This window comes from Oncorhynchus clarkii, chromosome 19 (assembly GCF_045791955.1).
Source record: "Oncorhynchus clarkii lewisi isolate Uvic-CL-2024 chromosome 19, UVic_Ocla_1.0, whole genome shotgun sequence".
Lineage (NCBI taxonomy): Eukaryota > Metazoa > Chordata > Actinopteri > Salmoniformes > Salmonidae > Oncorhynchus > Oncorhynchus clarkii.
The window spans coordinates 46,194,832-46,209,139 of NC_092165.1; the positions used below are offsets into that span (position 1 = coordinate 46,194,832).

At 41.7% G+C, this 14,308-nt stretch overlaps 1 long non-coding RNA gene across 1 annotated transcript; it reads right to left on the reverse strand.

Annotated features, from left to right (window-relative positions):
* Window positions 1-1,660: 1,660 nt before the first annotated feature.
* Window positions 1,661-2,519, reverse strand: LOC139374297 (uncharacterized). The gene is made up of 3 exons (XR_011627658.1): window positions 2,404-2,519; window positions 2,289-2,324; window positions 1,661-2,190 (listed from the first exon to the last, which is right to left on the reverse strand). It is a non-coding gene; the product is annotated as an uncharacterized lncRNA (long non-coding RNA).
* Between the last annotated feature and the right edge of the window lie 11,789 nt (window positions 2,520-14,308).

Genomic DNA, 14,308 nt, shown 5'->3' on the forward strand with positions numbered 1-14,308 from the left:
GATGATGTTGCTATCATTAGATAATTTACAGTTTCCCATAGACTATAAGGCTATATATAAAATGCTAGAATATTAGGGCCACAGAGGGGAAAAAAAACACAAGTCATAATATTGTAACCAGTTGTTTTAAAGGAGGACAGTTGTTAAAATGACAGATGTGGGGCATTTCGTGAAATTGTACTTCAGTATGGTTTCATAAACAAAGACATGCTGATGTGCCAGAATATTAAGTATCACATTGTCATAAGTATCAAAACTGTAAAAACAATATGTAGCTTTTCTGCAGAAAGAACCAGCCTCATAAATTTATGACTTTATCCTTTTTCTTCAGTGTGGCCCTAGTACTCTGTCATATAAACAAATACACATTCCATATGAATATAAAAACACAATGTGTAACATTATGTTCCTTTATTGAATAAGGACAAAACAAAGCAGGTAAACCATCAGCTCCTTTCAAAACTGAAGTCACAGTGACTCTACAAGATGGAAAGCACAGAATCTAAGCATATTATACAAAATGATACATATACAGACCTTTGAATGTGTATAACACACCCTGCATGTCTGCACACTAAAATAAATGCAGGACAAATCCATACACATCAACTGAACAGACAAATGAATGGATGCAGTAGCCTCCCTGCAGCCTTGTATTACACACAGTATACCGCACAAACATCATAAGAGGCCAAATTCGTCAAAAAACGAACCCAAAAAAACCCAAATTCCTCTGCCACCGCAGGACATATTTAACCAAAATTGAAAGCACACATACTAACTAAAATAATTCAACACATATTGGTCCCTCAGCAGCCGACCACTGTCGTCATCAGGGAAGATTGCCGGATTGTCCCAGTCCATGGCTGGTGGCACTCTGGGGGCCCTCTCCTTCCTCAGGCAGGCCACATTGTGAAGGACAGCACAAGCCACAGTAATATCACATGCCCTAACAGGGCTGACCCTTAATTTGTGAAGGCAGTGAAAGCGTGCCTTCAGGAGGCCAAAGGTCATTTCAACTCTGGCCCTGGTCCTGGCATGGGCATGGTTGTAGGCCTGCTGTGCTTCCTGGGGGTCTGTGAAAGGTGTCAGGAGAAAAGGCTGGCAGCCATACCCCCTGTCTCCCAGCAACACACCAGAGAATTCACCTGTCAACACAAAATCTCATCATTACTACCTCATAAACACAGTGATATTCTTGACACAGCCATGATGGTTATAAATAGGGGTTGTGTGGCTTACCTTGTGATAGGCACTGATAGATTTCAGAGGCCCGAAAGATTCTGGAGTCATGGACTGAGCCAGGCCATCTTGCCACAACATTGCTGATCACACAGTCAGCATTGCAGACCATCTGAAATCATAAGATGAGGAATATTACACCAATCAATGCACATCACTGGCAATGCAGAGTGTTCGTCAATGGACAATATCAAAAAGTTATGTTCACCTGAACATTAATGCTGTGAAAGGATTTCCTATTCACAAAATCGGCCTCATGGGCACCTGAGGGGGCTTTTATCCTTATGTGTGTGCAGTCCACTGCACCAATGACATTGGGGAAACCTGTCACACAAAGTAATGAGTATCCTACTATGTGTTAACAGTTGTCCTGTAATTTGTAGATCCTCTTACCTGCAATCCTATAGAACTCCTCTTTGATGTCACATAGTCTTCTGTGGCCAGGGAAGGAGATGAAGACATCTGCTAATGCTTTGATAGCCAGACACACACTCCTTATTGTGCGGCAAATTGTGGCCTTGTTCAGCTGTTCTGCATCCCCCACTGAGTACAGGAAGGCTCCACTAGCAAAAAAGCGCAAGGCCACACAAACCATTTGCTCCACACTCAGTGCATGGCTCCGTGCAGTGCGGTGCTTAATCCTGGGACCCAGTAGTCTGCATAGATACCTGATGCCATCTGCAGAAAACCTGTATCTTTCATATAGATGGTCATCAGGGAAGGCCAGTGGGTCCAACCGGTCCCTGAAGACCCTTTCTCACCTGAAGGCTCTCCTCAGCACAAGTGCTTCTTCATCCACCACATCTCGCACGAATGGGCATGCCATTGTCAGAGCAGAAAGGAACACACAATTTTGGGCCTTCATATAGGCTAGTGGCCACACCTGGTGCTGGGGGGGTGGGCAAAAGAGGGCGATGCCTTATAACGATGACTTGGTTGTACTGATTGCTGGGAAAATAAAAAAAACCTTAGAAAGATGCCACCGTCCTGTGTGCTCACAATAAGAGCTCATATGTCATGGCTCACTTGACTTTACGAGAATATACCTAATTTTTATTTTGAGCTGTGTCATCTTCTTGGAGCTGGGGGAGGAAAGAAAAATAATGATTAATACATTTGTGTTACAGTTAGCATACAGTGTACTTTGAAGGCATATCTCACCTCCCTCTCAAGTTTTTTTATTTCAAGGTCCAGTTTCCTAATTGTCCTCTTTTTTATTTCGAACTCCAGTGCAAGATTTTCCATCTTTTTCTTCTTGTACTGAATGTCTATGTCTGCCAGTTCTATTTGGCACCGGAGGTGGTTGCCATACAACTTTCTGATAGCTTGTGAGCTCTGTGAACACAATACAATTAGCGCAGCTGGAATTTGGCAGGATGTGGTGTCCTTTTATTAATACGCACTATGTTGCCAGGCTGGTTTTCCCACTGTATAGCATCTGGGTCCTGTAAAAGAAATTAGATTTTTTGATTTTGATGAGGACTCCTCACCATTGTAGAGTAAATAGTACTTTCACAGTCTTAACATGATACCTCATGCCTTCTGGAATCCAGAGAGATGGTCTCCTCCTCATCATCGTCTCCATCATGTGCTGTTGCTGCTGCACTGGGGCCTTCACCCTATCACATTTAATCGGATTCATATTGAAGCTAGTAGACAAGACATGCCAGGCCTACAGTATGCCTTTGATGGAGTACTCACTGGATCAGCATCGTCTGGTGCTTGTGCTGGTGGCTCTAACAGGAACACAGTGCTGCCAGACACTGCAAGGCAATAGGTAAACCAAAGTCAGACAGTCCAAATTGATTCAATATGAATGTGGTTGTATCCCATGTAGAGATGGAAGGACATACCTTGAATGAAGCGGGTGGCATCTTGGGAGGAACCTATGCTCGTCTCTTTCCCCCCAGGGATCCCCTCTAAGACGGGCCTGCCTTTATTTAGCTCCAAGGCCATGTCCTCTGCTGGGGTAAGGTCAGCCTTTGGTGACCCACCACCCGTGCCTTGTCTGTGGGTATTCTTTTTCACTGCTAAAACAGTACAGACAATGTGTGAGCAGGCACCTTCTGGGTACAATATATGCTTGTGCTTTGTTAAATATTAGTCAGGGACCATACCATTCTGCAGAATGTTCTTGTATTTGATTTTGACCTGCTGCCATGTCCGTTTTGGCCCGTTCATGTTTAATCTACACACACACACACACACACACACACACACACACACACACACACACACAATTACTTGGTATTTTTGTCTTGTTTTCAGTAAAAATATCAAAAATTTTATCATAGCTTTATACAGTGTGATGGAGTTACTTTACACAATTTCACTCATATCTGCAGTGCATTTCAATAAAAAAAATTAACCGTTTCATAATTACAGTACAACTGCATTTTTGGAGATGTGAATTAAATATTTGAATTGTAATTGTGATGTTTCAGCGGAGCGGTGAGTGTGTAATTGTGCACTACTTACGCATTCAGGCGGTCTGCAATACTTTGCCACGCTTTTTCTCTTTGCTTTATCACTGTGGCGGTGTTGCCTTTCTTCTTAATTATATCTTTTACCTCCTCGTATGCCTCCATGAGGATGTGTGCTTCCGACGGGGAAAAGTACGCGGCTCTAGTTGCCATGGTAAATCAGTTAATCTGTGATCTGTGGCGGGGTCTATTTGAGTGAGCCGTGAGCGCGCACCTATCCAGGATTGGTTTCACCTGGTTTAATGAATCCGTGTCTGCTCATCCTGGCTTGGTCTTTGTGCAACCAATTAAGCCTGGACGCACATGTTTTGGCTTCATTGAGCTCAGCTGAGTCATTTATCCCGGATGTCTTAATTCTACTTTTGTGCAACAGGCCCCAGGTGTATATACTCAGATCATGTGACAATTAGATTGCACACATGTGGCCTTTATTTAACTAATTATGTGACTTCTAAAGATAATTGGTTGCTCCAGATGTTATTTAGGGCCTTCATAGCAAAGGGGGTGAATACATATGCACACACCACTTTGCCATTTTTTGTATTATTATTTTTTTTAAGCAAGTTCTTTTTTTTTTCTTCTTTTCACTTCTCCAATTTTGACTATTTTATGTATGTCCAAATCATGAAATCCCTCCCAAAATTACAGGTTGTAATGCAACGAAATAGGATAAACGCCAAGGGGGATGAATACTTTTGCAAGGAACTGTGTGTGTATATCCAGTGAGGGAAAAATACTTATTTCCCTCATTAAAATGCAAATCAATTTATAACATGTTTGAAATGCGTTTTTCTGAATTTATTTGTTGTTATTCTGTCTCTCACTGTTTAAATAAACCTACCATTAAAATTATAGACTGATCATTTCTTTGTCAGTGGGCAAACGTACAAAATCAGCAGGGGATCAAATACTTTTTTCCTTCACTGTGTGTGTGTATATATATATATATATATATATATATATATATAGTTGAAGTCAGAAGTTTACATACTACTTAGCCAAATACATTTTATTTTAAGAATGTGAAATATCAGAAATATTGTAGAGTGATTTTTTTTTTCAGCTTTTATTTCTTTCATCACATTCCCATTGGGTCAGAAGTTTACATACACTCAATTAGTATTTGGTAGCTTTGTCTTTAAATTGTTTAACATGGGTCAAACGTTGTGGGTAGCCTTCCACAAGCTTCCCACAGTAAGTTGGGTGAATTTCGGCCCATTCCTCCTGACAGAGCTGGTGTAACCGAGTCAGGTTTGTAGGCCTCTTTGCTCGCACACACTTTTTCAGTTCTGGCCACAAATGTTCTATAGGGTTGAGGTCAGGGCTTTGTGATGGCCATGTCAGTGGCACTGTATTGTCCTCAAAGCGAGCAAAGTTGTTTAGTTTGTCTGGGAGCAAGACGTCGGTGTCCACGACGAGGCTGGTTTTCTTTTTGTAATCTGTGATTGACTGTAGACTCTGCCACATACGTCTCGTGTCTGAGCCATTGAATTGCGACTCTACTTTGTCTATACTGACGCTTAGCTTGTTTGATTGCCTTGCGGAGGGAATAGCTACACTGTATTCGGTCATGTTTCCGGTCACCTTGCCATAATTAAAAGCAGTAGTTCGCACTTTCAGTTTTGAGCGAATGCTGCGATCAATCCACGTTTTTTGGTTGGGGAAGGTATTAATAGTCAGTGTGGGTACAACCTCACTGATGCACTTGCTAATAAACTCTCACAGAATCAGCGTATACATAAATGTTGTTGTCTGAGGCAATCCGGAACATATCCCAGTCCATGTGATTGCTTCAATCTTGAAGTGTGGAATCAGATTGGTCTGACCAGTGTTGAACAGACCTGAGCACGGGTGTTTCCTGTTTTAGTTTCTGTCTATAGGCAGGGAGCAACAAAATGGAGTCGTGGTCAGATTTGCCGAAAGGAGGGCGAGGGAGGGATTTGTATGTGTCGCGGAAGTTAGAGTAGCAGTGATCCAGAATGCTGCCAGCCCGGTTGTGCATTCGATATGCTGATAAAATTTAGGGAGCCTTGTTTTCAGATTAGCTTTGTTAAAATCCCCAGCTACAATAAATGTATCCTCAGGATATGTGGTTTCCAGTTTACATAGAGTCCAATGAAGTTCTTTCAGGGCCATCGAGGTGCCTGCTTGAGAGATGTTTGTTTCTGTCGGCGCGATGCGTGAATAAAACCGGGTGGCTGTACCGACTCTGATAACATATCCCGAGTGAGCCATGTTTCTGTGAAACAGAGAATGCTACAATCTCTGATGTCTCTCTGGAAGGCAACCCTTGCTCGAATTTTGTCAACCTTGTTGTCAAGAGACTGGACATTGGCGAGTAGTATACTCGGGAGCGGTGAGCAATGTGCCCGTCTACGGAGCCTGACCAGAAGACGACTCCGTCGGCCCTTTCTGCAGCGCAGAAGATATATAAGCTGAAATAAATCATTATCGCTACTATTATTCTAACATTTCGCATTCTTAAAATAAAGTGGTGATCCTAACCGACCTAAGACAGGGAATTTTTCCTAGGATTAAATGTCAGGAATTGTGAAAAACTGAGTTTAAATGTACTTGGCTAAGGTGTATGTAAACTTCCGACTTAAACTGTGTGTGTATATATAATATATATAATAATAATATATAATATATATATATATATATAGCACGTGTGTGCGCCTCCATGCTCTGGACACTACGCTGACAGACACAGCAAACCTTCTTGCCACAGCTCGCATTGATGTGCCATCCTGGATGAGCTGCACTACCTGAGCCACTTGTGTGGGTTGTAGAATCCATCTCATGCTACCACTAGAGTGAAAGCACCGCCAGCATTTAAAGCAGCATAGGAACTGAGAAGTGGTCTTTGGTCACCACCTGCAGAACCACTCCTTTATTGTGGGTGTCTTGCTAATTGCCTATAATTTCCACCTGTTGTCTATTCCATTTGCACAACAGCATGTGATATTTATTGTCAATCAGTGTTGCTTCCTAAGTGGACAGTTTCATTTCACAGAAGTGTGATTGACTTGGAGTTACATTGTGTTGTTTAAGTGTTCCCTTTATTTTTTTGAGCAGTGTATAACATTCTATTGGTTCCAAGAATTTTGGTTCCAAGAATTTTGTATAATAATTTAAATTGAAAAATTCAGTTTTGCATGTCAATTCATAAACCACGTGCCATGGAATCGGTACATTGAAAATCTCTTCCCAACTATTTTGCAATCTAAATGGTACAGCTGTCCATTTTTGTTTTTATATTTTAGTTCAGTGTATAAACAGCTTATTAAATCAAGATGACTGAAATAACTGCAACCTGGCTGTAGAGCACTGCGCATATAGGTAATCATATCAGAGGGTGAATAGAACAACTGGCACGGTTCAGATTGATTCAACTTGTGATGCATGCAATAGTGGTAGACCTCTGACCTACTAGCTAGCATATGTCATGACTGAGACACATCTGATCTGGCCATCCAAGTGACCCCAAAGAACATAGCAATAGAGAAGGGAGACGATGGACCCCTGTTTCCATTGGAAACTATTGGCCCCCCGCTTGGTATAATGCACCCTGTAGGACTGGCAGAGAGACAGGGCAAAGTGTTACAACACTGTGTTATTTCTAGCAGGAACCCCCCCCCGCCCCGCCCCACTTGCCACTCACTTGATCTGTTAACTGGAAGCTTTTACTGTCCAATAAAGACATGCGGTTTTATAGAAGATAGGCCTCCTGCAGTGAGCTACAGGTTATGCTGCACTATACGGAGTACAGCGTGAGATTTTTTTGGTGTTGGAGGCAGGGGAATTACATTTTCTAAATGAGAATGCACTGAATTTGAATGTCAGATATTCACAATCGCACAATAGCTTGTATAGTCAGGTACACTTAGGTTTTATTTTCAAATATTAGAGAATGCTCACAAAGCACTAGCTTAATGTGTTAGAAGTCTAATGCCTATTTATCGTACTGATTTACTCAACAAGGTAATAGCAAAGGTTGGGAGAAGATTACTGAAATGGCCAGGTGGTGGTGTACAAAGCAGACTCAACATGACCTTTTTTACCAACCTTTCGGTTTGTGTCTCTTTGGAGAACAAATGATAAAATATCAAATTATTTCAAATAAGATTGGAAATAAACGAAGTGAAGCACAAACGTAGCAAAGTCTTATTCCTCTGTTTTTTAGATAACTTTATCATCATTTTCTGTAGAGTGAAAATCTATGTTTTATTCAATTTGCTAGTTGTGCAGACATTGAAAGGGAAAGACCTTCACTCTGAAAGACAAAGAGCCTAAGTCAGTAGGCGTTGATATTAGGAATCCATTTGCAGATGGAGAAAATATGAGGGAATAAATGTACTGTGGGCATTAGGCATAGTCTCAAGGGCATAGATTAGGTATTGGTTCACATGAATGACAGACCAGAATCCTAGTTGTAAAAACATAAATGTCACTGAACAGTGCCAGAATACTGTGTATCCGTATATAACAGAGTAACACATGCTCTGGCTGTCATTTATACACTGCTCAAAAAAATAAATGAAACACTAATTAACACATCCTAGATCTGAATGAATGAAATAATCTTATTAAATACTTTTGTCTTTACATAGTTGAATGTGCTGACAACAAAATCACACAAAAATGATCAATGGAAATCAAATGTATCAACCCATGGAGGTCTGGATTTGGAGTCACACTCAAAACTAAAGTGGAAAACCACACTACAGTCTGATCCAACTTTGATGTAATGTCCTTAAAACAATTCAAAATGAGGCTCAGTAGTGTGTGTGTCCTCCACGTGCCTGTATGACCTCCCTACAACACCTGGGCATGCTCCTGATGAGGTGGCGGATGGTCTCTTGAGGGATCTCCTCCCAGACCTGGACTAAAGCATCCGCCAACTCCTGGACAGTCTGGTGCAACATGGCGTTGGTGGATGGAGCGATACATGATGTCCCAGATGTGCTCAATTGGATTCAGGTCTGGGGAACGGGCGGGCCAGTCCATAGCATCAACGCCTTCCTCTTGCAGGAACTGATGACACACTCCAGCCACATGAGGTCTAGCATTGTCTTGCATTAGGAGGAACCCAGGGCCAACCGCACCAGCATATGGTCTCACAAGGGGTCTGAGGATCTCATCTCAGTACCTAATGGCAGTCAGGCTACCTCTGGCGAGCTCATGAAGGGCTGTGCGGCCCCCCAAAGAAATGCCACACCACACCATGACTGACCCACCGCCAAACCGGTCATGCTGGAGGATGTTGCAGGTAACAGAACGTTCTCCACGGCGTCTCCAGACTCTGTCACGTCTGTCACCTGTGCTCAGTGTGAACCTGCTTTCATCTATGAAGAGCACAGGGCGCCAGTGGCGAATTTGCCAATCTTGGTGTTCTCTGGCAAATGCCGAACGTCCTGCACGGTGTTGGGCTGTATGCACACCCTCCACCTGTGGACGTCGGGCCCTCATACCACCCTCATTGAGTCTGTTTCTGACCGTTTGAGCAGACACATGCACATTTGTGGCCTGCTGGAGGTTATTTTGCAGGGCTCTGGCAGTGCTCCTGCTGCTCCTCCTTGCACAAAGGCGGAGGTAGCAGTCCTGCTGCTGGGTTGTTGCCCTCCTAAGGCCTCCTCCATGTCTCCTGATGTACTGGCCTGTCTCCTGGTAGCGCCTCCATGCTCTGGACACTACGCTGACAGACACAGCAAACCTTCTTGCCACAGCTCGCATTGATGTTCCATCCTGGATGAGCTGCACTACCTGAGCCACTTGTGTGGGTTGTAGACTCCGTCTCATGCTACCACTAGAGTGAAAGCACCGCCAGTACTCAAAATTGACCAACACATCAGCCAGGAAGCATAGGAACTGAGAAGTGGTCTGTGGTCACCACCTGCAGAACCACTCCTTTATTGGGGGGTGTCTTGCTAATTGCCTATAATTTCCACCTGTTGTCTATTCCATTTGCACAACAGCATGTGAAATGTATTGTCAATCAGTGTTGCTTCCTAAGTGGACAGTTTGATTTCACAGAAGTGTGATTGACTTGGAGTTACACTGTGTTGTTTAAGTGTTCCCTTTATTTTTTTGAGCAGTGTATTATAGAGTAGGACTATTTCATAATGCAGCAAAAAAAGTACTCTTTAAACTCAACCTATGAGAATTGCAGTTAACATCTGCTGCAGATTCTATATCAAGGGAAACAGGAAATGTAATGCTAGAAGGTCAACACGAGTGTCAGTGAGGGTGGTAGTCTATTTCTCTGGCACCGTCAGTGTACCTGGAGCGCTGTATCTTGGCACAGCTTGTACTTGAGACCATCTCTCCTTTCCAGGGTTTCCTTCAAGTCTCAATACATCCATTGAATGGCAGCTGGTCATGCAATGGAGTGTGGAGGTCAAAGAGGAAGAGTGTAATCAGCCATGGTCTATCAGTTTGGTATGACACCCTTCATCAGAAGTGGACCATTCTAAGAAAAGGGGAGGTTGTCTGTCACAACAGATGTTGATTGCACAAGCCCTGTTGTTTGGAGTGATGAATGAAACACACACACAGGCGATTGGCATCATCAGCCCCCCTAATTACTGTAACCATCATTAGGCCTACCGTGTTGTTTTGGAAAACACCTCCCCACTTCAAGTGCAGCGTATTGCTTATCATCAAGACTATATAAAGCATCTACAATACCTTAACATAAGGGACTGGGTTTATTTTGAAGTTATGAATTTATACATATGTTGTTTCTAAAAAATCGTCTGGAAATCACATTGTTTTAAGACGGTCTATTAACTGTCTTTGAGGTACACAAAACAGAAATTAATAAATGAAGGTGCATTTGACTTACTAAACAGAGGGTGGCACTATAACCCAAATGTTTTCATGTCAACATGCCGCCTGACTGAATCAAATCGAAGGTTTGAAAAGCACTTGTCTGTTCTAAATTGTTGTTATAAAGAGCTTGGAAATACTTGACTTTTCTCCTTGTATGTTTATGGATTTCCTTTTTGTACACGTAAGTGCCATTAGAGTGAATGTATCTCAATAGAATATGTTTAGGTGTTGAGGATAATGAATGACATAATTATCCATCGATAATGTAATTTCGAATATAAATATAGGCCTACTATGGGATTGCTGAACATTCTATCATTCAGCAACTTTGCAATAAATGGAGACAGACCAAAAGGTCTACAGAAATACGTTATAGCTGTGAGAGACCACCCACGACTTCTTGAGATTGAAACGTGATACTGTGTGAAGATGAAAATGAGATCACATGCATAGAAGATAACTTGTCCATGTATAGAAACCGCTTCGAGTTTCAGAAATTGATTTGGAGTAGGTTAGCCTATGGGCCTACTAGGCAATGATTAACTTTGAATAATTCAAATAATTTTTTAATAAAACATTTGAGTTGATTTCAGGTCATGAATGCAGTGGGACTGTGATGGAGCATGGAGGACGGCCGACGTTTAGCCGACAGAGATCAGGCGCTCTTTGAAACAGGTAAAGCCAAAATTCAAACGTTATCCTCCATCTAATTCCAACGCCCCACCACCAGGGGTCGTCGTGGTGCCCTTGATTAGCTTGTCTAAAGGGGACCTACAGTATTTATTAGGCCTATATATCTGTCCATGTATCTATCTGTTTGATGAATGCAAAACCCTGCTTTATACCCACCGTCATTTCGTCAATATTTTAGAAACAGAAATAGGTTTGAATAGTGTTCTTCTCTGGTGAAAATAATCATAAAGATAAACTATTTGATTTTGTCTGGGGATATATCTATAATATTTATCAAGGTTGCATAAGGTAGGCTTCCTATTAATTACAAGTGAGCCTTCATATTTCTGTATGATTTCATATAGGGTAGTTCAGTGTGCAAATAGTAATCTATTTCTCTGGTGTTTGTAATGCATAGATACTTTTGAGCATATTTTCCAAAAGGTTAATGAGGGACACTCTGAAGTAATTAAAACAAGAACGTTATAAGGCAGAGTTTTTCATAGACTGCTCATGGAACCATTACAAACACTTAATTAAAACTATAGTGACACCATTTTGTATCTTCGGAGATAATCTGGTGTGAAATTAATAATAATAATGAGAGAATGAAACCAATAATGTGGAGTAAAAACATTTTTTTGTTGCTGTATATATGGCAGGGGTCTGTATCATATATGCATGTGCCATGCTATGCTGAAAAATAGTTATTCCTTATTCTTCACTTTAAAATCTGATTCCAATTTAACTTGTGGTCTGACACTTTACAGTGACACGTGAGGGGATGTTTAATTGAAATGGCCACACTTTAATTGGATTTGATTAGATATAAAATTACCTCCTGAATGAGAACCTTGTGTCTGGAATGGTTTCCACTGTACATCAGTTAAGGAGCTGAAATCACGTGTCCATTCATGTAGATCAGTGTGCAGTAGCAAAATCAGTCATTCTATGGCCTTGCATTTCAAAGACTGACATCGACAGTATCTGACAAATACAGGAAAGTGCTTGAGACAATGCCCTACTTAAACAGGCTCCTGTAATGTCAGTCACGGGATCCAGAGGGTCCATGCTAGTTTTGTTTTTCTTTATCCTTAATGATGTTATCCATCCACCATTGTTATTGTACACACTGTCATACAAAGGTACATTTAACAGGACATTCAACCAAAATGGCATTTGACATTATCCCACAAGATATTTTCCGCATGGCTAATTGTATGCGGTTACCAATCATGATATCCCTGTCTAGTTGCTCATGCCAGAAGCCTACCCTGATATGTGTGATAAGGAAAGGGAGGCAACATGCATATCATGAGAGGTTGGTCTGTAGTGACCTCTCGGGTAGAGATAGTCCTCTGCCCTCCCATCTCAGCCCGTTCACAAGCCTCCACATGGCACTATAGCAGACAAACCTGCAGCTCCTCTCTCTGTCTGTGATTGGATCATTGGCAGTGAATGCCCACGCCTGCAGTGGCCAACTGCCCTTTGCAACAGAGCCTGTCTTTAACTGTGTATGGTTGGATCAGCAGCCTTCTGGCATCATGATCAGAGATGGTACTACTGTAGCTGTTATTACATCCAGATAACAGCTTTCTGCATAGAGGACAGGATGTGTTGAACCATTTAAAAATATGGAGATAATGTGTTGAATTGAATTGTGAATCTCCATTCTTCATATCTAAAAGCTGCATTTCATTCATTATGTTTTCAGTCCCTGTAGTGATGACTCTGATTAGCATATTTTTCTTTATATTCATTCACTTTGCTCTTTTTATTAGACAGCTAACAGCAATGAGAGATCCATAGGACAACCTGACCTGTTGAGTTGAGACAAGGAAAACCAGGGTGCGGATTCTGAGTTGTGGGATCATTAGCTGGGTTCTCTACTAGTACCAACATTTCTTCTCTCCCGTGTGTGTTTACTGTGCAGTGTCTGGCCCTGATCCTAGCCACAGGGGTGTGAAATAACAAGCACTACAGGGATTTTCACTTGGCTCACTATCAAACCTGTCTACAAACATTAACCTCCAACAAAGTGAATATATAGAACTATGCTCGTCTTTGAAAAGTCAATCCATGTAGTGTATTGTGTTCAATTTGCAACTTTTATTTCTCTAAATGCTGCACAATTAGAGACCATGGTTATATTTTGGTTCCCACGGGAGAAGCTAGATGTGTGTCTGGCATGTTGTGCTGCTGTTTGCTGCTCCTGTTGAGTGAAACCTGTTTTATCGCTGTATCAATGGAATCCAATGCTTCATTGCAAAGGTAAACAGCCGTGTTTCTAAATGTGCTGACAGGAAATCAATGGCTGCTTTCCCATGGGCAACCAATTAACACGACACTTGTGCTGTGTTGCTACATGGGCCCCATCTCTTTGTCTCTTGCATCAGGTGAAATGAATTAGACACACAGACCAGCAGACGAAGAGTCAGGGAGGTTAGGAGTAAACACACAAGTGATACAGTTACTGTATATTTTGGCATGACTGATTTTGAATTATTTTTCATTGTTATAAAGGTATTATCTTATTGCAGTATTTTCTGAGGATAACTAATGGTTATTCAACGTTAATTACATGTTTTGACCTACTCCCAGCATTGCTACACACAAGAGAAATATGTATTTGGCCTATAAAATACAGTAAAGGCTTATAGTAAACCGTGCATTGTTGTCTAAATTGTAGTAGCTACAACTACAGAGGGTCAGCCTCATAATCAGGAAACAGATGCTCTGTGTTGAATCTTAACTTGAGTGCTGTGGAAAAGCAGTTTTATAAAATGGCCCCTGACTGAATTGTTCTCTTACTAGAAATTGAAAGCAGTCAAGGAAAGAAAACATTTAAAATGTCCAATCCTGCTCTATCCTGTGAGAGTGACACTTGCGGATTTCCACAGTGGACAAAGTGTCAGTACAAACACTGATAGACAAGAGGGAATAAAGAGCCTCATGACAAACTTTTGTGGGAAATGTCAGCCTTTCATGGTGTTGAGAAGACCTATTTCATATCTATTACAGCAGGCTTTCTGTCTGCCGATATTTCAGATTTCAGTCCTCCCGCACAGCAAATCCTC